At 43.7% G+C, this 23,117-nt stretch overlaps 1 protein-coding gene across 1 annotated transcript in view; it reads left to right on the top strand.

Moving 5' to 3' along the window:
* Positions 1-23,117, top strand: part of LOC111153498 (G protein subunit alpha q) — a 303,307-nt gene that overhangs the window by 266,367 nt on the left and 13,823 nt on the right. The gene's annotated exons all lie outside the window — the stretch shown is intronic.

Below are 23,117 nucleotides of genomic sequence, written 5' to 3'. Positions count from 1 at the left end.
TGGTTTTCTCTGTCTCTCTCTCTCTCTTTTTGGAGGTGTCTCTGTTCCTTGCCTCATTTCCTAGTTGTCCTGGCAACAGCCATCAGATCGAAATTACAGGAAGTGAAAGGTCTTCCTTGTTTATTACAAAGGAGAAGGGGGTGCCGTGGACTCTGATACAAATTCTGACTCTTGGTATCCACAGGGTGGCAGCATTGTTTCGAGTGAGGTCCCTGTTCCTTGTACCCCTCAACTCCCACCCACTCCTCCCATTGTAAAATTCTCCCTACTTCTGGCCAACCACAGTTACCCCTGTCTTTATGAAATACACTCAACTGTCTTGAAGTGCTGTCTTCAAGTCCAGGCAATGGCTGATCGCCTTGCCTGGAATGATGTGGAAAACAGAGGCCTGATAGCTCCCTTAATCACCTGTCATTGCTAAATGGGATTCCAATGACTCCCCATGTCACATACTATTCAGACTATAAAGGGGGGAAAGATTTGTAAAGGGAAAAATGTATCAGAAGAGCGAAGCTTGGAAAGGCAAAGCAGTACTGGGTCTCCCTTTAGTCCTCTCAGGAGTGGGTCTGTATTTAAATCGCTTTAGGGGGTAGCCTTACACCCACTGTTTCAGATATATGCCCATCTTCATCCTTGTTCAGAATAGTCACTCACCCAACAAATATTTCCTGACCACTTGCCATGAAAAGGTGAAGTTTGGATTTTAGGAGAGATTAGAGATAGAAGTAAGACACAGTGTTTACCCTCCAGGAAGCTCACACCTATCAGGCCTGCTAGAACGTGTACATGAATATAATGTAAACTCAAGTGGGGGTTCATGTCCTAAATGATTGTGAACCATGTGTGATTTCAGAGATTTTATTTTTCAGCTAAATGACTGGGGAGGCTTCAAGAAAGAGGCAGCTCTTAAACTGAGACTTGAAATAGTCCAGTTTTCAAAAGAAGAACATGAGGTTTAAGGATGTTCCAATCAGGGAAAGGTGGAAATAATGAAAAGCAGTAAACCAAAAAAATACAGGCATCTTCAGGAAAGGGGGAGCCACTCCAGTTGGCTGGAGGATAGAGGGCTGGGGCTCAGCCTCTGTATACCATCTTGGAAATGACCCTCCCTGATGCATAGACTTTCTTTTTTCTTCCTTGCAGTGATGATGATAACCTGATCATTACTAATGGGATTATCTTATCTCAAGAACCTTCTTCCACTCATAATCTTGTTAAGGCCCCATCTATATTTGCTAATTAAGGGAAACTATACTAGGATTATAACTGGTAGGAAGAGGCAAGTTTGTTTGCTTGCTTACTTGTTTTTCATATTTTGCATTTAAGAAAAATTGAGTGTCCCCAACATCTGTTCTTGATAACCCTATGACAGATATAAAGGTCAGTATAGTTGAAGTTGGCCTGTGTATTAGAAATCTTTCCATACTGGTAGAAAGGAATTGTGAGATTTCTTTAATATTAATTTGGCATTTATAGGAGGAAAATACACGTTCAGCTGATTTTCAGTGGAGACTGCATTTTTTTGAAGATGCAGTAGATGTGGCTAATCACATACCCTTTTGCCAGTCATGACTTCTGCTACAGAATTTCAAAACTGTATATCCGTTTGGTTCCAGAGACTTTTGAGTCCAATCTTGCAAAATATTCATGACTGTAATATGGTTGGGGAGAAGACAGTGTAAATTAGTGAAGAAATACAGAATATCCACCAAGACCTATTACTGGGTCATAAAATCAATTCAGTGGGTCTTGTTCAGTGTATTTTTTAAAACTCTTAAGTGGCCGGAGTAGCCTCGGGAAAATATGCAGTTGAGTGGGATGGGGTACGTTGCATAATATAAGGAAAGTTACTGTTTCATGAAACTTCAGTTTCAGCCGTGTGGGGGCTTACTGGATTGCTTTGTATGGGTTGTGATCAGTAGTTTGAAAAACATTATTTCAGAGAAATGCCAGTTTATTCCTTTCAGCTGTGTGCACCATAAATGAATTACACGAACAGTTGTTGGCCTGAAAGAACCAGGATGAGTGATTAGAGAAAAATGACCCACGCATAGCGTGTGAGTTATGTAAATAAATATTTGTAAACTGCCTTTGTTCTCACCAGAAACTTCTTCCCATATGTACACATTCCTGAGACTCATAGACAAAGAGAAGAGGAAGGATGAGAAGGGCCTGCTGCCGTATCGAAGCTTTCAGCCTGTTTTCCTTGAAAATGCTCTGTGACTTGCTTAAGGGAGTTGGAAGAAGGGGTACCTTAGGGTGAAGACCCCAGACCTCACTTTTTGAAGGTGTCATTGGTATTAGCTCATGGCTTCTGCAGGGTCCGGCCTCTTACCCCACCAGGGGCCGGTAGTAGTCTCATGATACCTTGATGGGGCTCTAAGCAGGAAGGGAGCCCAGGCAGCCAGGAAGACTGAGAAGATGTCAGAGTCACGTACAGTGTTGAGAGCCTCAGCATCTGGGAAGGACACGGGACAGATGTGGACAGAGTGGAAAGGAAGGCCCCGTGTCCTTCCCAGATGCTGAGGCTGAGAACACAGAGAATGGAGAAGCTAGTGTGTTGGAGATGGCCAACCTCTGGAGACGTCAGAAGCCTCTGGAGACGTTAGAAGTCCTCCTTACCCTGCCCCTGGCCTTTCCTGAGGAATCACTCCATCCCTGGCTCAACTTTTTGAAACTGGTGGAATCTGACTGTCGGAACAGGAGCAGTCCTGATACAGCGGCTGGGACTGACCCAGGGCGTGGCACCTGGGCCATGTGGTGCACTGGACTCCCACCCCAATGAGCCAAAACCCACTCCTTAAACACTTGTCATTACATTTACTTTGGAACTTACTAAACATTTGTCACGTGCGTGCTGTGCGCTAGATTCCATATTCTTTTTGCCCAGAGCAGTTGCCATTTTCTATCTAGAATGAGGGAGGGTTGGGAATTTCAACAAAGAAGCATTAAGTAACGTTTCCTGTTACCCAGTTCTTTCAAAGCTGCCCCAGGCATACGGTCGTGGATTTTACTGCTGAGCTGGGCCATTGTTTGAGACTCACCCGCTCCCGTCACCTCACCAGGGTTGTTCACGGGGAAGCAGTTTATGCCTCACATTTGCTGTAGTGCCTACTTCCGGCATCAGGCTCCACAGAGCTTTATGCTTGTCCTTAAAAGTTAATCAGGAGTGTCGGGAGGCGTGAGTGCTAGGAACATCTACTTCTTTTCCCAGAACTGGAACGAATCCTTGGATCTTTCCAGAGTATTTTAAATGAGCCTCAGTCGTGTACTGTATTTTCATTGTCTAGGGTTCAGCTTTTCCACACCTTGAAATGACAAGGTTTTTAAAAGAAGATGGTGTTTGAAGTGCAGTGAAATGTAGATTTAAAAGAAAAAGAAAAGGTGACTGTCAAAGTAAGACTTTAAAAGAAACAATAGCTAAAAATATCGATGCTACTAATATTTCTTCCACTAATTTTATTTCATCTTAAAATGTCACATTTCCTCTGGGGGAAGAAACCGGAGCCTAGAGAGATGGAAGGACTTCCCAGGAAGTGGCCTTGGGATAAGGCTGGGAACCAAGCCCTCCTCGCCACCCGTCCCGGTGCCACAGTCTCTTGCTTGGCCAAAATGTGAGAAATCTTCATGGACATCCTAAATGTGTTGCTTGCTTTGAATGAGGATACTTTTTTTTTTTTTTTTTTAAGTCCTGTCTTGTTGATACCATCGAGTAAGGCTTAGTAGAAAAAGCAGGGACTTTGTAGGCGGGGAAATTCAAAATGGAGCCTCAGATCGCTTCATCTGCGCTGTGGGAAAAATGAATGCTTCATCTCACGGGGCTGCATGAATGGATTGAGGTAACACGGGGGCCAGGTGGCACAGACGGGATGCTCAGTGAGTAGGTTCCCATGCAGGAGTCAAGAGCTCCATTCCTCAAGGAAGCTGGTCTCTCATTCCTTCTTATTTAGCAGCCATTGTCTGGGAGGTACTGTGCATGGATGGGTTCCTGGGTCTTCGTGATGGTCTTCTGAAAATTCATTGTGCAGCAGCCTTCCTTCCATGTACCATTCCGTCCCATCCCTGCTCCCCATCTGAATTAAGGTCTTTGGACCCATTCCCAGCCAGCCTGGCTAGTTATATAAATGTTCACCAAAAGGGTAGTATTTACAATGAGATGGTTGTATTGCCTTAGCATGTCATGTCCAGCTGGAAACTTGATCTCAGAGCACCAATTAGGGTACTCTTATAATCTCCATACCAGTCTTACTTTCTTCTTAGTGATCTTCTCTTCGCTTTTTTCAATAGGAAGTTCTTCTCCTTGACAGAACAAAGGAGGTCAAAAGGTTCTGGCTTTCTTTGTGACATTTATCAACTCCACACCATGCAATGGACTTGTGTTACCCTTGGATGTCTTGTCTTTTGATTATTATGTTACTTTTTTAAAAAGATTTATTTATTTGAGAAAAAGAGAGAGAGGGAGCACACACACACAGGAGAGGGAGATGGAGAAGCAGGCTCCCCGCTGAGCAGGGAGCCGGATGAGGGACTCGATCCCAGGACCCTGGGGTCATGACCTGAGCCGAAGACAAACGCTTAACCAACTAAGCCACCCAGACACCCCTTATATTGCTTTTTAAATATAAAGTCGGTGTTTTGTCAAGTTCTTGAAATGTATTAGTCAATTTTTATCATTTTAATAACCAAGGTAATACTACATGTTCATTACTAAAAATTCTAAATATATAGAAGGCTACAGAAGAGAGTCAAAGTTCCTTCATGTGTTCACTCTACCTTCTCTATCCCCCAAATTTAGGGGATGACCGCCAGCAGTTTTTTGCATTTCTTCCCAGATCTTTATTTTTTGCACATGAAACCAGTATATTTTTTTTATAAAACTTAAAAACTAATTTGTATTTTTTTAAATCAAATAATGGTCTAGAAAGCCCAATAACCAAAGACTCAGAGCAGGTCTCTCTTACTCCCATCTGTGATGTCACTTTCTATGGTTTCATTTACCCGCGATCAGCTGCGGTCTGGAAACAGATAATCCTCCTTCTGACATACGGTCAGAAGGTCAGTCATAGACTGTGTCACAATGCCATTCATTTCATCTCATCACAAGCATTTGATCATCTCCTGTCCTCACAAGAACAGTGAGTACAGTACAGTAAGATATTCTGAGAGAGGCCACATAACTCTTATTATAGCACATTGTTACAGTTGTTCTACCTTATAATTAATTATTGCTGTTAATCTCTTACTGTGTCTAATTTATAATTAAACTTTATCATAGACATGTATGTATAGAAAAAAACAGTATATGTAGAGGTCAGTACTATCCGTGGTTTCAGGAACTTACTCTGGGTCTTGGAACATATCCCCGCTGAATGGGGGTAGGGACTACTGTATAATTTTTTTTTTTTAAGATTTTTAAAATTTATTTGACAGAGACAGAAACAGCGAGGGAGGAGATACAAGCAGGGGGAGTGGGAGAGGGAGAAGCCGACTTCCCATTTAGCAGGGAACCTGATATGGGGCTCGATCCCAGGACCCTGGGATCATGACCTGAGCCAAAGACAGACGCTTAATGACTGAGCCACTCAGGCACCCCTAATTTTTTAAATAGTACTTTTTCAACTGCCACCTCGCCACAGACCTATTACCAGACATGCTACCCTCAGCTCTTACCTCTTGCTTTCTGTTATTCGTATCTGTAAATGTTGCATTTATACTCCTCTATCTTGATTTGTCAGGTGTGTGGTTCTTCTTTTATGGCGAATAAAGATTATATTTTCAATACTTCCAACCATTTCTTCTCCCATCCTTTCAATATGGTTATGTCACAGTTTTTTAATAATTCAGTGTTCACAGTATAGGACAATATAAATATGGTTCATCAGTGAGCTAAGTAGTAAATTGTGATTTCAGTCGTTTTTTTTGGTCAACTTTTCCCCCCCTGGAGTTCGTAGTTGCCTTATTTTTCTTTTCTTCCCTTTTCTTTTCTTTTCTTTTCTATTCTTTTCTTTTTCTCTTCTCTTCTCTTCTCTTTTCTTGGTGTGTGTATACATATATCACTCACTGATTCTTTTCCAACTCATCAATAGATCAGTGAAATCTTACAAGACATGGTCACCATAGCAGATAATCTATCAATTCCTTTTTTCCTTTCTTCTTTTAATTGAGGACGTCCTCCTAGAATTCCTTTGTCTTCCTTTTCTAACCAGGACTGCTGATTCTTTTGCATCTTACACACTTGGCATCCTGGGAGCTCACTTAACTTCTTTTCTCTGTTGAATTTCCTATTTCTGAATCCAATCCTGTCTTCTCTTTTGGCTTATTTCCTTAATTTACTGGGGCATAACCCCCCACAGCTTTCTGAGTAAGGGCCTAAGGGAGATAGTTTTAAAATTCTATCTACGTCTAAAAATGTACATATTCTGTCCTCGAAGTTGACTGGTATTTTGGCAGGGTATAGAATTCTCAGATGTCAACCATTCTAAAAACACGATTCCACTGTCTGCCAATATTTCCTTTCAGAAATATGTGGCTCCTGTGACCTCTTTTCTATGGGAAGTTTTAGAATCTTTTATTTATCCTAGATAGATATTCTCAAATTTAAGGAAGGATCTGTTTCAGTGAAGATCCCTCCCCCTGCCTTTCTGGAGCTGCTTAATTTAAAGATTAAATTATAGCAAGTTTTAATTTATTATTCATTTGAAAATTCCTCTTCATTTTCTCTTTTTTTCTCTTACTATAATCTCTTTCTAGCAAGAGAAATGGAGGACCTTGACTGATTTCATTTTATGAACTTTTCTCTAGTTGTCCATTTCTTTTTATTTCCTGACAAATTTCCTAGAGTTATCTTTCCAACTATCTTTTTGTTTGTTTGGTTTTTGGTTTTCATAAATTTCCTTTTTTCCAAACTCTTAAGAACTCTTTTTATGCTCCAAATGTTCCCTCTTTTAGGTCAGTATCCTGTTTTTGTTTCACAAATGTATTTCTGAGGATTTATTTTTGAAGTATTTTTAGATTTCTGCATTGATCTCTTTCCTCTGATTTCTTTTCTTTCTTTCTCTCTCTCTCCACCCTACCCCTTCTTGTTTGTTGCTTAGGTTTCTGTATCTTCATGCAGGAGTTTTCTTCAAAGGTTTAGTGTTCCTAGGTATTTTATAGCAGTGAGGCCCTAAACAGCTTCCACTGTCTGCCTCCTGCCTGGGCTGTTCTCTGGGCTAGGAGTCAGGTATTGGAGAGTTATAAAGATGGTGTAACCCAGCTGTTCTGCTCGTCGTTCCTGCTTCCATGTACAGCCATGAGGTATGCAACGAGACCTCCACTAGGCTCCCCCCTCCCCCTCCAAGGGCCAGTTCTCACCTCCAGTCCTCCATATGCTGAGAGAAAGGTCATCACTTGAATGTCTCTGGACCGTATATTTGCACACATACAATCGCAGCCTGACTGAAAGATGCTCTCAGCATCCTTCCAGAGGTGGGGCACAGATCCCGTATTTGGCAGCTTCACTTCCACATCCGCAGTTGGAGTTGTTTCCCAGTTTCATCATTAGATTTTGCTATTGTGCTTTCATTCTTTCGGGGTCTCAGGGACCAGAATGAAGTGAATACGTCTTCTCCTGGAAGTTTCCGAAACTCTCTCTCAGAGCCACATTGCTCTTGGCATTTTTCTGAAGTTCTGAGACCTTTCCAGTTTTTACTATCAGGCATGTAACAATTTTGCAGCACCTGCTACGCGTAGAACATGATGGTAATTCTTCCAAGTCCTTGTATTACCCCGTTATCCTTGATTCTATGATTTTCTCCACCGTTACCCCCTCCCTGCTTCCATTTTCTCTCCTTAAAACTTTCGATCACGAGAAAGCTTCTTTTGCAGCCCAGAGCATTTTGAAACTCTCTTTTTACTGTCCTCAGAATGCAGTGGATGTAGTAGTCCAAATCCTATCTCTGGGACTGTCTAAATCTTTTAGGGTCTGCTTCGCCTTACAGATAGATGCTGTCAGATTACATAGTAGAGTCATATGAGAACTGGATTCATAAAAACGTACTTGTAGATGTCCAGCCAAAAAAGAGAAAAGGAAGAAGAGAGAAAGAAAGAGAAAATAAGTTATGCAGAAGGCTCTGGGATGCCTTTTACCCACCTGGCCACGGCACAGAGAAATGCAGTTGTTCTCGTGGTTGGTCTCAGTTCTTGCACGCCTCGCCTAGTTGAGAGCAGCTTGTGGGTTGGAATGTGAGCCTGGTGCTTAGTGATACCAACTCTTCGTTCAGCATGGCCCCTACTGCAAACACAAGCCCAAACCGACTTCATTGGGTGCTCCCCAAAGGAACCATGACCTTCCCTACCATGAAGGAAATAGCAGTCTGAATCAGACATACAGTGCGGCAGCATGGCGGCCACCAGTGGATACCTTCGAAAGATACTTCTTAGGGTAATTTAGACTGTATGAGTTCCACCTTGCACCTTGCACCCTGATCCTAATTGTTATGAAATTTCATTTTACAGTTAGTGGAAATATATATTTTTTTAAGACCTGTACTCCTTTCTGTTAGCACAGTCGTCAAGAGCACCTGGTCCTTGTCACTTGAAATTCCTTCTGCTCTCAGTTTCTGAACTTCCACCGGGGTCGTTCAGAGTTAGACTGGGAGCTGCAGCAGTTCCTTAACCATATATTCAATTTTCAGGATAAAAATGGGGGTGGTGAAGAGGACGATTGGCCAATTCCAGGCGCTCTTCTTATAAGGAACCAAATAAAACTTACAGCTTATAACCTTACAAAACTTTACAAAGGTACAAGTATTTAACAAGGATGGACAGCTGCGAAGCAGTCAGAAAAGACAATCAGCCAAAGTGAACCTCCGCCATCAACTTGCGGCACGCGTACCTCCTTAATGGTTGAACTCTTACTGCCTCCCTCTGCCTCTGGCACTTTCCAGACCTGTGGCCTTTTCCCTTGGCTGGTCCGTTTCAACAAGAAAAGCAGTTCCAATCCCTTCCCCGGTTTCCAGCACACTTGTACCCGTTGATTTTATAAATTTCCTAACACGTTTACATCGTCTGGGTACCTGAAGAGTTGCCTCACCTTCAGGGTTTGAAATCAGATGCTTGCTTTCAAGGCTGTGTGCCAACCCTTCGGCCTCTCTGCCTGGGTCTCCATGGTAACACAGCGATAGAGTCTAGCGATTGTGTGTCTGTGACCACAGGCGTGGATATTCCCACGTGAATGACCGGTGTTTGCTCATGTGCTGCTTTTTTCAGGTCTGTCCTCGGATCTCTCAGAGGTTTTTGCGTTCTTCATTAAACCTGACTTATCCGCACCCCCAAACACCACCTTTCTTTCACTATAGAATAACCTGGTTTTGTGGGATTTTAATGTTTCACTTAGTTGTATCTAAAGGTGTTTGTGTTGGACATATCTCTGATCTCAGTTGGTCATTAGCTTTGGAAGAATTATTTTACTTCCTTCCTGACACCCAGAGTGGGATTTTCTGTACATAGTGGAACATGGATATTTTCTTTTTCTTTTTCTTTTTTTGTCTGCCTGCCTAATGTAATACTGAGGCCGCATTGCAAATGTTGCGTAAAAACATTTCATTAAAAATGTTTTCAAATAATTCAGCAAATTTTTATCAGAATAAAGAACAAAAAGAAGAAAACCCTCCTTTGAAGTAAAATCTTGAAGCTTTCCATCCGAACACTTTACAATCAGTCTGCAGGTTTTCGCTGGTGTAGTTGGTGTTTTTTGTTGTTGTTGAAAAGATGATACTTAGTCTCTTTGTAAATTTTATAATACCCTATGCACCTTCTCCATTACTGGCATGTGTACATTATACAAGATGCTGGGATTTTTAAAAGCAGGGTGTGGGGGAAGCCTACTATTTTCCAAGCTTGTTAATACAAAACATAATTGAACACTGTATCGTTTCCCAAGGAGGGATCTTTTGAGTCACCCCACATGTATTAGGGTGAATATCTTCTGCCCACCAGTAAGTCATTTAGGATGGGGATACTGGTTTTTTAAGCAGAAGTAAACATTGCTTTTAAAAAGTGCCAGAACAGGGTGCCTGGGTGGCTCAGTTGGTTAAGCAACTGCCTTCGGCTCAGGTCATGATCCTGGAGTCCCGGGATCGGGTCCCACATCGGACTCCCTACTCAGTGGGGAGTCTGCTTCTCCCTCTGGTCCTCCCCCTTCTCATGTTCTCTCTCCCTCTCTCAAAGAAATAAATAAAATCTTTAAAAAATATAAAATAAAACAAAAATAATAAAAAGTGCCAGGACTTTGTTCTAGGGTGTACTGTAAATAGAATCACTGGTAAGGACCAACTAAACATTCCAGACTACAGATTATGCAAACAACAGACTTTTACCCCCAAATCCTATAATCATACCTTTTAGTAGATACAGAAACCAAAGCCAAGTGGTTTGAGTGTTTCATGCCTTCCCTGTCCTTTGTCGATCATCAGGAGGAATAAGGAGTAAAAGCCAGAACAGAGAAATCTACACACAGGTTATTATTAGCATCTTATTAAATGAGAATGTTTGTAGAATTATTTTTTAAGCTCCTTAAAAGTAGCATGAAAAATAGATCTTCATCTTCAAATGAGGGCTATTTCACAGGAATTTTATTGGTTTACAATACCAGCTGTATGGTATTTGCACATCTGGAAAGGCATTTTTACATGTGTGCAACATCTGGGTAAATAGCTCTACTGAGAATGAAGTAGCCTGCATGCTAAAATTCAGCAAGTGAATTAAGACCTTGATTCTTTTCCTTATGTTTCCTTCTCTGTGCTGTGAAAAGGAAGAAAGCAATGCTTTTTCCTTAAAAAAAAAAAAAAAAAGAAAAGAAATAAATTTAGAAACTCAATATTTAAGAATTAGGGAAACGAGCTGGGAAAATTAAGTCTCAAAGATGTGACAGATTCACAGGGAGAAACCTTATTTTTGCTTTTTTTCCCCACATATATGCATTTCCCATCACCCATTACCAATTCTCTGAACATAAGTTGTAAGTAAATACATGCCAACTCATGTGTGTGTGTGTGCATAAATTGAAATGTTGCTAATACATCAAGTAGCTCTGATAGTTATTTAAGTACATAGTAGGTGTGTTAGCTTTTTATCCATCTTCTCACCTAGGAAATAGGAAATCACAGCAACCCCTCCTGCTCAGATCTGGTGTGAGAATTAAATGCTGCTCCACCCCAAAGGTCAGCGGGCAACAGCCCACAGGCCAACTCCAGCCCGCTATCTCTACTGCACAGCTTGTAAGCAAAGATTGGTTTCTACATTTTTAAGGAGCTGGGGAAAAAAAAAATCACGATAAGAATAATATTTCTGGGCACATGACAGTTTTACGGAATTCACATTTCAGTGTCCAAAACAAAGTTTTGTTGGCACCCGGCCACACTCCCGCATGTATGTATTGTCTGTAAATGCTTTCCTGCTATGTTGGCAGAGCCGAACAATGACATCTGAGACCGTGTAGCCCACAAGGCCTAAAATATTTACTCTCCAGCCCTTTCAGAAAAGCTTGCCAACCCTTTTATACTCTAAAGCGCTTAAGACTGTGTCTGGTATATATTTGTACTAAACAAATGTTAGTTGTATCATGAATATTATTAAATTTTATATAAAATAAGTAATTTTACTCCTATAGCCAAAAATACATGTCAGAGTCTGAAAACTTTCACGATACATTATCCCTGAAAATCAGACCCAAAAATACCTAGTAATCAGACAACAAATCATTTTACTGCTTAAAAATGTAAAGTGACCTTAGAAATGTAATGCACGGAGCTCCCTTCACAAGGGACTTATTTTCAGAATATTTTATATATTCCTTTGGGAAAATTTCCATGCTAATAGGTCACACATCCTCTCTCCTTAATTTTGTAGGCAGTGGGCCCATTCATTTGCTCACTGTTGTCTTTCTGTGCCTACTTACTCAGATTCCCTATCTGAATTCTCCATTTTTATCCACTGTCTGATCCTTCTCATTGGAAATTCTAGCCAGACACGCGCAGTCTCTGAAGGGTAGCAGGAGAGTCTGAAGGGTAAAAGGGTAGAAACATGAACTTCGGCATGTACGTGATCACAAACAGACCAGGTCATGTGGTACCCCATTGCAAAGGGCTCCAAAAATGCACTCCATACAAGTCCTTTGAGATTATCTCTTTGGACACACAGCAAACCAAAGTCTTACCCTCACACCAATGTCAACCCTATTGTGTTCGCCAAGAGAGGCAACCACATGCTTCTGGGCCAGACCAACACATTGATTAAAAACCACTTTGAGGCACTAAAGGAAATACTTTACCAAGTTGGTTTAGATTATTTTATGTCATCCCCATTTTCCCTAGATTTCGACAATCCTGGCCTGACTCGCACACCAGGAATTTTGCCCAGATTCAGTCTGGTGCATTGATCTGTATGGAACTGGTTTATTTAAGTGGTTCAGATCTTCCTCAGACTTTTTCAGGCTTTCAGGATTTCCAAGCTCAGTTGTATCATCTGAGCCTGTTTCCTTTCCAATCCCATACCCCTACAACACCCCCAGAGCCAACTCTATTTCTGTTTATCCACGGTCTCCAGCAAGTTGGTCAAGCCACTGCTCAAGTCAACCACAGAATTAGAAAGTGGACAAGGTGCGGTGGGGGTGAAGCTGATATTCAGGCACACTTTGCTCTTGACAACTGCTCTGGTCCAGTTGGCAAAATACTTGTCTGGGTTGAGCCAGGGCTTAAGTTCACCAGGCTGGCTAGCACAGAAAAAAACGAGTTGGCTTTAAGGAAAAGAGACCCCAGTGGGAATTTATGACAATGTAGAACTGTTTTTTTTTTAAGTTAGAAATATCAGAGCTATTTAGGGGCACCTGGGTGGCTCAGTGGGTTAAAGCCTCTGCCTTCGGCTCAGTTCATGATCTCAGGGTCCTGGGATCGAGCCCCGCATCGGGCTCTCTGCGCAGCAGGGAGCCTGCTTCTCTCTCTCTCTCTCTCTGCCTGCCTCTCTGCCTCCTTGTGATCTCTCTCTCTGTGTGTCAAATAAATAAATAAAATCTTTAAAAAAAAAAAAAACTATTTAATCTTATTTCAGATATGCTCCAGAAAACCTCTTGGAGACAGACACTCAACATTCAAAATGAAAAAATTTAGGAAAACTAAAATGGTTAATTACAACAGTATATCAAGAGTAATAATGTTTTAAAAGTTCTAAAAAAACCCTCATGTTGCAAATCTATATATACAGAGTGGTAAATCATAATGATTTATAATAGTATTTTACAGTAGTACAATATTATTATAATAGTATTTTACAGTAGGGATTTCATTAAGTTCATTATAACTCTATGAAGTCATTCAAATATTTATGAATTGTTAAACAGAAAAGTGCTTTGGATATAGTGTTGAAAACAAAATATAGGATATATTTTATATACAAAATAACACAGTCCTTTAAAACTGCACTAATATGGTAGCCACAGGTCCCATGTGACCAATGTTTAAATAAAATTTCAAAGTTATTTCCTCACTTGCATTAGTCACCGTTCAAGTGCTCGGTGGCCACATGTGGCTGGTGGCTTCTCAGTTGGATGTGGACGTGGCAGTCCAAAAATGGCTTTCCATTATCTCAGAAAGTTCTTTTTAGACAACACCAATACAAAATAACCCCTAAAGCCACATAGCTCAAAAACTGGAAAAATCTAAAATTGGCGAAAAAAAAAAGTTTTTTGTGGGCAATTCACCCAGAGAATTTCTTTTTCCTTCTTCCTGCTCTTTTAGTTTTTTAATTTTCTACCACAACCGTATTAATTTTATAATGGAAAAAAATCACTAGGGGTTATTTTAAATAATTTTTAAACGTGTAGAAAATGAACACAAGGATTGTGTTGGGGAAAGCCAACAGAAATTTTCTCTCTAGGGTTATTTTTTGTTGCTGCTGTTAACATTCAGGTCAGATCAGAATTTCAGAAACTTAGGTGCTTAGGGAATGGGGCACCATGGAATTGGTATTCGGTCTTTGGAAAAGTCTGCACACAGCATAATTCAGAATTCTCGTACCACCGTTTCCTGTTTGCTCTTCTCCACAGTTCACATGGGTGGGTTAAATTTAGTCTTTTAGCCTTAACTTGTGCTCTGGAGCCAACATTAAATGCCCACCTGATGCCAAAAGAAAAGAATCATTAGTGTCTATGGAGATAATCCATGTTTTCTTCTTTGTCGTCCCTTTTAAGTTGATTTGTATCTGGTCCCGGCTGAATCTAACAAAAAGATAACCAAGTAGACCTCAGTAGATGAGCCGTTTCTACAAGCTATGACCTTCATGCAGTGGGAACACAGGCTTACTCGGCCTGGTTGTGCCTCTGAATTCTCGACACGTGCTGATGGGTCCACTGGAGTTCCAGAGTTAGCGCTCAGCCACTCAAGAGTCAGCCACGTTCTGTAGATCTGTCTGGTTGTTTCCTTGATGCTTTTGATGGCTGGTCCCATGCTTGGCCACCCAAGTTGTTTGTTGCTGAAATATGTTATGTGAATGGGGACATAGCCCAAGGAGTTAATGACAGGTTGGAAGGCTGAATAAGTTATTCTTCTGTCTAAACGGTGCAGGTAAATCTGTATCTTAAATATGCAAAAATGTGTAAGTCTTCTCCAATTAGCTCCAGTAAAAACAAAGAAATTATAGTTAACCTAAACAAGTTTGAAATATGGGAGTTACTGGTCGTGAGAGCTAGACTGGAAGAAATGTCCAGTGAATCAGCTAAGGGAAATTATCTGGTGCCTAGATACTTAGTGGAGGGCGAGGGGTCACAATGAAAGTGACAGCATGTGGGAATTAAGTTTGTGGTACGATGGAGCAATTTTTGAGAAGCACGGGTGGGATGTAGGAGGACAGCTGCTTTTGGCCATAGGGCGTCATGTCCGAGAGCAAGGAAGTGGTGATCTTTCCTGAGCCAGTGGCGGAACTGCCCCAAGACGGTGATGCGGGCTATTGAGTGTGAATGGAGTACAGGAGAGATAGGAGGAAGGTCAACAAATTGAAAAGTCAATGATGTGAATACTCAAGGCATTAAATATCAAAATCCTGGCTCAGTAAGTGAGGGGTAGTATAAGAGAAGGAATGTATGTGTGTAAGTTAAGGATAGACATTGGATCACTGACATGTAGCATAAAATTAGTAGGATAATGGAACATAGGGTAACTGTAAGTAGAAAGCTCAGTGTGCTGTAAAATAGTGTTTGCGAGGAGGCTGCTACTTGATCACTCGACGGAACGAAAACACTAGAAAACATTCAAGGACATAGTCCCATCTCCCCTAGGTCGCTAGGACCGTGGGCTTCCACATCAGAGGGGTTAAACATCTGTCGTGTGTTGAGTTCTCTGTTCTCTTTAGTCTGAGGATGTGACCACCTCCCTCCAGGCTTTCTTTGCCCCCCTTTCCCCACTACTTTTCTCCTGCAACCCACTGTGGTTTGCATCAGTTCACTTCCCAAGGGCCTGGTCTCTTACCTCATCTCACTGCTTAGAAACCTCAGACCTGGAGGTAACAGGCAAATGTGCTCTCTTTCTTTGCTTCTCTAAACATCCTGCACAGCATGATACAATGACTCGTAGGTAGAAATTATAATAGTAAAACCTTCAGGAGCAGTCTTTGGGTCTGGAGTGTATGCCAGATTCAATCTCAAATAATTGCTTGCAAAGATTTGCAAAGACTACGAAAATGAAGGAGGAAGTTCTATCTGTCCAGCTGTGTGTAATATCCTTATTAGTTCTATTCCTACCGGCTGATTTGGATAGCAGAGGTAGAAAGGCTAGGGCGCTGTGTTTAATTATTTGTCATTCCAGCTGCTCCCCTTATAGTATCTGTTTTCTTGGTTTGCTCTGGGGTTGAGAGCATTGAATATTTTTTAGGCCTTTTGAAGATACTCCCCCTTGACGAATGTACAAACGGAGGAAATCTTCCTGTAAGTGAGCAATTGGCGGAAACCTGGACAATTTTCCGGTTTCTTGTAAATCAAATATATCTGGATTTGAAAGCATGGATAGATTAACTTTGTGCAGTTCCTGGGAATAGAAAGATTCCACTGGATTTAGAATTTGGCCAAGGATTTGAGGTAAGCAAATTGCCTTCCCGAGAGGTTCCTTTGCAGCCATCTTGCCATCTCGGAAAGTGGCCGTCATCACAAGCTGTCGTGTGCTGGGGTCACAGCTAAACACTTTGCACGCGTTGTCTCTGTCCTCCCAAACTTTGGGAAGGTGTAAGGAAACCAAATTCCAGTCAGTTGCCCAAGGTCATAGGAGTATTTGAGGCAGAGCCATCTCTCAAGCTGAGGTCCCCAGCCCACAGTGCTGGCCCTTCCCTCTCCCACCACCCACCAACCGCAGGAGCTTGGCACAGACCGTGTTTGGAATTCGCTCGTAGCGTTGACATCAGATAGGACACATAACCGTGTGATCCTGCTGGGGACACAGAGTCAAACACACCAAGCTGTTTTCTAAATCATTGAGGGAGGAAAGAAATATGCAGAAGACCAGCTTGCAAATGTTTTTTCATAAGGCTTCGGCATTACTGTCTTTGCATTGACACATGTCAGTGAAATATCGGAGAGAACGTTTCCTAATTCCCTGTTAAAGGTGTGAATTTTTACAGATATTCAGTGTTTTAAAAAAGGATTCAATGTTTGATGAGCTACAAATGACCGCTTTCATTCAAATTTTACATTGTCATGGGTCATTCCATTAAAACTAGCTTGCTTTTTGTGTGTGTGTGTGTGTTGTTAGTCACTATACATAATTAGTGTTTGATGCAGTGTTCTAAGATTCACCGTTTATGTACAACACCCAGTGTTCCTTGCAATCTGTGCCCTCCTTAATACCCACCACCAGGCTCACCCATCCCCCCACCTCCCTCCCCTCTAAAACGCTCAGTTTGTTTTCCAGAGTCCACAGTCTCTCATGGTTCATCCCCCCCTCTGATTTTGCCCACCTCACTTCTCCTCTCCTTCTCCTAATGTCCTCCGTGTTATCCCTTATGCTCCACAAGTAGTGAAACCATATGATGATTGACTTTCTCTGTTTGACTTATCTCACTCAGCATAATCCCCTGCAGTCCCAATCCATGTTGACGCAAAAGTTGGGTGTTCATCCTTTCTGATGGAGGCGTAATATTCCCTTGTCTATATGGACCACATCATCTTTATCCATTTGTCTGTTGAAGGGCATCTTGGCTCTTTCCACAGGTTGGCTGTTATGGACATTGCTGCTATGAACACTAGGGTACAGATGGCCCTTCTTTTCACTACATCTTTATCTTTGGGGTGAATACCCAGTAGTTAGCTTGCTTGTTTAAAATAATGACCCTGAATAAGGTTGATTTATAAGGCTCTCTTGAATGAGTTACATCAGAGAAGAACTCACGAAGCTGGTCAGAGCAATCCAAAGTGAAGAGTGGTGTTGAAAATGTAGTGTCGTATGAATTCCTGAAGCATAAAATCCTACATTGTGATGATCTATCTCCTTTCCAGATCAGTTGCAGAAGAGAAATGGTACCGACGAAAGCATCCCCAGTATAGGGTCCCTTGCCTGCACATTCTCCATCATGAGCCAATAGATAGAAGGAAGCCCCAGGGGCTCCCTGAAATTGCCATGGAGTGTGGGTGTGTGGCCAGCAGATGTCTTAATCCGGAACTCTGAAGACCTGGGTTCAAAAATATCGTAAATATCGTAAAGCACGATCATTGCATGTCACTTCACAGACAAGCTCATGTTTCTACTCTGTGTATCTGTACCTCACTCATGTCTGTCAAGTGTATGGCTTTGGCCTTGTTAGCGGAAGGCTCAGGGATCACAGAATCTTAGCCACCTGGCCATTCTCTAGCATTCGCTGGTGTATTTTGGCGATCACTCTGCTCGCCTGCATCCCCAATACTGAAGGGCATCTCTGGGCCCTAGAAAGCTTCACCCCTGTTTCTCTGGGGTACACGGGACCTGGGGGACAGCCGGATCCAGTTGGTAGAGGACTGTCAGCCCTCAGTGAACTCTTCTCTGGGTTTATGTCTTCAGTGTAAAGTTTTGCATTTAAAGGCCACGTTCTAAATCTCACGGGGAATGTGAATCAATGTGGTGTATCAACCCACTAGTAAGAGGGAGAAATAGCCAACAGGGAGAGGCAGGCTTGTATCGTGGACAAGAAGAGTTACGGGTCTTAGTCTAAATTGCATTTTGGGGGAAAGAAAAAAAGTGGGTTTTGTGAGAAGAGCATGGATGTACTGGCAAAATAATGAGGAGTTGTAGAAGTTCTAGAAACGGACTTTCCAGTCTCTGGTTTGATGCTAACTTTTGCCAAAGGGAAATGCCAGCTCAGTGGGAGTGAAGGAGGGAGCCACAGCCTTCTGAGCAAATGTCAGTTCTCTGTGGCAGTGGGGCCACAAAGGCCGCAGACATGGAAGAGTGTCCCTTCGGGCCCACTGGGAATATTTCCTACAGGGATCTAGGCCAGGACAGAGCCTGAAGAAAGCCAGCATCCAATTGGTTTCTTGGGCCGTGTCCATGGCATCCGGCCTCTTCCTCCATGGGAGGGAGGTTTGCACAAGAGCTGAAAGGAAAGCAGTGGCCTCCTAGCTCTAGGCAAGGAATTGCCTCTTGTTAAGCTGCACTTGAGCTGTGTGTTGGGGTTTCCTGTGGGAGCTTACTACGTGCCAGCACAGGAAATGAGCAGGAGTGCAGACATGGCAGCTTATGTGAGGGGAGTGATGGAGGAGGCTCGGAGACCTTGGCATGTTGGGGCCAATCCAGCCCCTACCCTAAGATGCAAACAAGGAGGAAATGCTTCCTGTTCTCAATGCGGAGAATTTTCTTAATGCCCAAATCATAGCCCTCAGAAGCCCTCGTGAACCATTCTCTGCAGAATTCCCACAGATCTCTTCTTACACAGTTGTGGGTTCAGATTCTCCTTGGCTTTGCTTTTGTTCTTTCTTCCTTGCAATCGCTCCTTCATTGAGAGTCATGTCAAAACTACCTTTGTTTTTAAGTCTTCCGCTGTCACACCTTTCCTTCTCATGTAACACCAACCTCTTCTGTTTCCCATTCTTTCCGCCCAACACGTGGAGTTATAAACTCACGGTAAGGCTCCTGTCTTAGTCCATCCTCCCGGACACTGTCCAACAAACCTTCATTCCCAGCTTCTAGCAAACCCTGTGTGTGTCCAGAAATGATGGGCAGACAAGGAACAGTAGGCCAGTGTGTGCGGGGTGGGGGAAGGGGCAGGAGGCAGACGGGGGCCAATCCAAGTGAGGCCCAGAGAAGGGTTTCTCGGGAAAGTCCTGTTGATCAGGGTCTGTGACACAGGGACACAGTCAGTTTTTGTGGAGAAGAGGACATTTGTGTTGGAGTTCAGGCTGAGGACGTGCGTGGGGGTCAGGCCATGCTGAGTGGTGAATGGCAGAATGAGAAGCTCAGGGCCTTTCCCCGGAGGCCATGTGAGTCATGGATCAGGGGTTGGGGGTGGGGGGGTTGCACAGAACAGCCGTGTTTGCTGGAGATGGGGGATCTTGAGAATCGGTATGAAATATTTGAAGGTGAGGTGTGTGAGACCCCCTTACTAGGGGTTTGAACAGGGAAGGACACTCCATGGTCACCGCGTTCTGCCTGTGATTATGGAGTGGGGAGCAGGGAGCTGGTCCTTCCCCCAGGGCCCTGGGGAAGAGTGATGCTTTTCCATTTAGGGCTTTACCCCCTGATCAGTGCCAGCCCTGGGGAGGAGTAACTTACCTGATCAGCATTGTCACAGTCCTTTCGGGTTCCTGTAACAAAACATCACAGGTGGATGGTTTATAAACCCGAAACATTTCTTACAGTTCTGGAGGCTGGGAAGTCCAAGACTAAGGTGTGAGCAGTTTCGATGTCTGGTGAGGACCTCCTTCCTGGGTAATAGAGCACCGGCTTCTCTCTGTGTCCTCACATGGCAGGAGCGAGTGAGGGAGCTCTCAGGCATCTTATAGGGCCACTGGTCCTAGCCACCTCCTGTGGGCCCTGCCTCCTAACATCATCACATTGGGGTTAGGATTTCACTTCTCTAAGGGCGCTAATCCCATTCTCGAGGGTTCTATTCTCATGACCTAATCAACTCCCGAAGGCCCCACCTCCTAAACCCGTCACATCAGGGGTAGGGTTTCAACATACGAATTTTGGAGAAACACATTCAGTCTGTATCAGGTGTGATCTGGGCAAGACTGACCTTTCTGTGGCCACATTTACTTCGGGCAGGACGACCTCACAGAGACCCACTGACCACCGTGGTCCCTATCCTTTGTCCTCTTCCCATCCCTGTGGGGCTGCAGAGACCAGGCAGGACCTGGCAGCTCCATCTCTCTTTGCCTCCTCTGTTCCAGCTGTGTCACCTCTATCAGGTCTCCTTTCACTGGGAAAGACACTGGCTTTCAGCTTGGGAGCAGTTGTGTGTGTGTGTGTGTGTGTGCGTGTGCGTGTGCGTGTGTGTGTGTGTGTGTGCGTGTGCGTGTGCGTGTGTGTGTGTGTGTGTGTGTGTGTGTGTGTGTGTGTTGGGGGCGGGGTGGTGACAACTTGTTGAGTCTTACCGGGTCTTCAGCAGAGGCCGGGCCCACTCCATTCACGAGGAGCTGTGTCTGGGAAAGGGAAACCGTTACCAGTTTCCTTTTCAACTCAGCTGCTTTAAAGCCCCGCAGAAGGTGGGTGTGATGAGTACCACCCCTGTGACTGCCTTTGAGTGTATCGTGAGAGACGAACAGAACCTCATTGCTTCTCATCAGTCTTCTCCGTGTCCCCGGCCCCGCTGTGTCGTTTTCCTCCGTGACGTCCCATGCCCTGGCAGTGCCACCCAGCCTCCCGGGACACGCTGTTTGTTCCCTAACAGATTGCGGTTTTCCTGAGCAAAGTGGGTTATGCCTCAGGCTCTACACGCCCCGCCACCTTGTGAAATGAAAACCCCATTCGTTCATTTAGGGTTGAGTCCAGGGGCTTTGCGTAGCATACAGGTTTGTAAAATTCACCCATGGCACGGGGTGGACGGTGGGGGGGGGTGGCCCATCAGGACTTCACTGTGGAGTAAATACTCAAAGCGCCAAGTCTGGATCCTAATTGGGCAAAATAAAGAGGGAGGCACGGTTAGGCTTTCATCCGGGGACCTGCACTGGTTATTGCAAAAATGGAGTCTGTCCTTGTCCTGCCTCTGTGAGCTTTCCGCGCCTTCCGACTCCCAGTGTGCCCTGTGCGGCAGCAGCAGCCCCACCTGGGAGCTTGCTAAAAATGCAGAGTCCCAGGCCCTGCCCCCCACTGAATCCGAATCCAGCTCTTAACAAGGTCCCCCAGTTGGTGTTATGACCAAGTTGCAGTTGGCCTTCTGGAGCCTCGTGCTTCACAAAGCTGAACCCGCACAAGAATGTCCCAGAGGGTCGAGTGAAAACACAGGTTCCCGGGTTCCCAGGTGGAGCTTGTAGACCTAGTCAAAGGGACAGTGATACGGATCCTACTGGTCAGCTGCCCACTTGGCTGCTCTCTAGCTTGTCCCTGAATCAGAAGCTTCAGTCCCAGTCCACACACACATTATGGTCACTGGTCGATAGATGCTACACGTATGGGCAAAGCTTCAGTGGAACCAGTCCAGTCAGCGGTCCTGCTTCCAGAGTGGCCCTGAGTGCAGCCACACTGGGCACAGAGGGACAGCGGGCTGGGCAGGTCATCCCTGGAACATGGTGCTGGGCTCAGTCCACTCTCCTGGCCACCGTCCTGCAGGCTGGTAGAAGGTCCTCTCCCAGCAGACTCCACCTGGAGCTTGGGGGTTCCCTCCAGTCCAGTCTTGAAACTCTTAGAACTCAGGAGCCTCCTTTTCCGTGAGCTCAGCACCTGTCTCCCTTTTCCAGTCTCCTGTCAGCGTCTAGTCCCTTACCTTTGAAGGACTCCACCCAGAAAAGGCCCAAAGAGAGCCCTGTCCCTGGGGGTCACGTCACATCCCTTCTGGAGAACGCTAACTATAGTAACTCTTTCTAATGGAAACTCACTGGTTGATGCCCCTTTGTCTATACCCACCTTCTAAACAGGTCTTCCTTGAAGACCACAGTTTGCCTTTCTAGAATTTCTTTAGCCATAAGAAAAAAAAAAAAAAATGTTAACTATCCCACCTTCACTATTTAATTTAACCTTCTTTAGAGTCTTTTAAAGTTCTTTTAGTTCTTATTAGGGCCTTTGCTGTTCTTCAGTCCCGAAATTTCCAACCTATAAAATCATAGACTCCAAGACATGATTTCTTAATGAATATTATTTCTGGAGGTTAAAATTTTGCCACTGGTGATGAGTAAAAGGCATACAGCTAGATCTTTTTAAAAGCCGTGCGTGTCATTTATACAAAAGAGAAATGTATGCAGTGAAATAAACATTGTCCCTTGAGCCATGAAGTCACCTTTCCCAGATTTACTCCCACCGTGCTTAGTATTTAAATAAGCAATTATAGACAGGAGGTTTAAAGATTGAAGAGATTGGTGATCATCCGCTTTATAAAACTTGGGAAAATCTCTTTTTGCCGAGTGGGTCTTTTCAACCTGATTTGCTTTGGCACACTTTACAGAAGGAAAGAACAGGACACATTTAGGATCTAGAAAATTCTCCCTGGTGAACAGGGTTTCCTGGAGACTTCCTGGAACTGCTGTCAAAGGGTTATGCAGGAGAGTTAATTTGGCCTTTGTAATCCTGTGCTGTGAAGCTTAGGGAACCTTCTACATCAGGAAGGCAAACTCTGAGCAGAAAACATTAATAGCATCAGTCCCCGGTCTTTGTGGTCATCCCTGAAAATCATTTATTCATTCATCTCCTTTTGGAAACTTGGGAGGGGGGGAGGTATCCAGCTATATATCCCCCATCGCAAGGATGTTGTATAACAAACAGAAAAACATAGTGCAAACTAGCGTCGAAGCTAAAGGATTCTTATAGGCTGATGTGGCTGAAAATCCAGAGGCAGAAGCAAGGTCAGGCATAGTTTGACCAAGTAGTTAAAAGCAGGTGAGCAGGACCTGGTTTCTTTTTCTGTTTCAAGACTGTTGCTGGAAGTCCTAAAGCTATATGAGTCCTTGTCCACATTCTGCATGAAATCAAGATTCTCCT

This window comes from Enhydra lutris, unplaced genomic scaffold (genome assembly GCF_002288905.1).
Source record: "Enhydra lutris kenyoni isolate GAN:26980312 unplaced genomic scaffold, ASM228890v2 scaffoldscaffold33, whole genome shotgun sequence".
Taxonomy (NCBI): Eukaryota; Metazoa; Chordata; class Mammalia; order Carnivora; family Mustelidae; genus Enhydra; species Enhydra lutris.
This window is presented reverse-complemented; position numbering and strand designations above follow the sequence as displayed.